We start from the raw sequence: 1542 nt of genomic DNA on the forward strand, positions 1-1542 counted from the left end.
AATATTAAGGAAGCTGGTGAGCTTGCAGAATGCTTTGTTGGATGTCAAAAGTAGGAAATGAAGCTTCCCTCTGGCATATTCCCTTTGGCAGGAAAGAGAAGTGATAGTAAAAGGAGATCTAATTGTTGTAACTGGAAAGATTTCTTAATCGTTGAAATTGTGATCATCAGATTTAGAACAAGATTTATAGAAGTATATTCAAGATTGGAATTTGTTGGAAGCAAAGTTTGAGGAAGCTTTTAGAGAATTTGATAGAAATATATATCATTGCAGGGTTCAAAATAAAATAAACTTATATCATTGCATGTATCCTTTTTTTTTTCTCTTCCCCATCGTCCACTACAGATTTTCCATTCCTTCATTGCAAAATCCTCTGTCTTATTGGCTTCTGAAAACCCATTTTGCAGTCGAATGAAGCCTAAGGAAGATCTATATGTATCCAGTCAATTTTTAAGGTTTTACACTTCCAACATCAGAATTCCAGTTCTTACCTAGCTACCACAAAATTATGCTTTTATACGTCCAAAACCTGAACTTCACATTTACGTAAATACCATTTAATTATTATCTATCTATGTATTTAACACCTAAACTTCACTTTTTCATACATTCTTTTAGATTCTTGTACATTTACATATTTAACACCTACGGAAGATTTACATGCATACAAATCAATTATTTTGTATTTACAAAGCTATAAACTATAGAGAGACTTCACAAATGCATCAGAATCTAAACCAAAACTAAGTTTGAAAAAAAGCTAAGCAGAAGAAAATATCTGTTCATGTTCCACAAATTTTCAATGAAAAAAGCCAGAAAAAAAACTCAGAAGCAGAAGCAAAAACAGCAGCTACTGTAGCAACAACCACAAATGGTTACAAGGGAAAATCCACTCATTACAGAATACTAATAATCATGGCAGAAAGTGGACAGAAATATAATACTGTTCAAGTGTTGGTAGCTCTTGTGTAAGTTTGCTGGGCAGAGTGAGCAGAAACCATCCTGATTGAACCCCTGGCCATTAGATCTTTGATGGCCCTCCTTGCCAATGATAAGACCATACCCTCAATCTATCGGATAATACGGATGGTGTAATCATCTTATACTTGGGAACTTCTGTAAGCATCTTATCATAGCTTGCTTGATCAAACAGAACAGCATTATTCACCTTCTCCTTTTGCTTTCCCTTGCTCCACTTCTTCTTCTTCTGCTTTCCTCCACCAGACTTCGCCGGCTTGGAGGCCGGAGGCGGAGCCTTCTCCTTCTTTGGCGCCATTTTTTCCTTGAGACGACGAGAGGGCTGGATCTCGGGAAGGACGGCAGCTCTTTTATATATATATATATATATATATCATTCATTCATTCTTTATGTATTTACCTGTTTAACACCTATGTTATTTAATATTCATGCATACATATCATATAATTTTTATGCATTTATATAATATACACCTGGACTTAAATTTTCATACATATCATATAGTTCCCATGCGTTTACATGATTAACACCTGGATTTCAATTCATACACTTGCCACCTAATT

General features: G+C 35.0%; 1 pseudogene; it reads right to left on the reverse strand.

Moving 5' to 3' along the window:
• Positions 1-733: 733 nt before the first annotated feature.
• LOC110020921 lies at positions 734-1292 on the reverse strand (annotated as a pseudogene).
• Between the last annotated feature and the right edge of the window lie 250 nt (positions 1293-1542).

This window comes from Phalaenopsis equestris, unplaced genomic scaffold (assembly GCF_001263595.1).
Source record: "Phalaenopsis equestris unplaced genomic scaffold, ASM126359v1 Scaffold000112, whole genome shotgun sequence".
In the NCBI taxonomy this organism is placed as follows: Eukaryota; Viridiplantae; Streptophyta; class Magnoliopsida; order Asparagales; family Orchidaceae; genus Phalaenopsis; species Phalaenopsis equestris.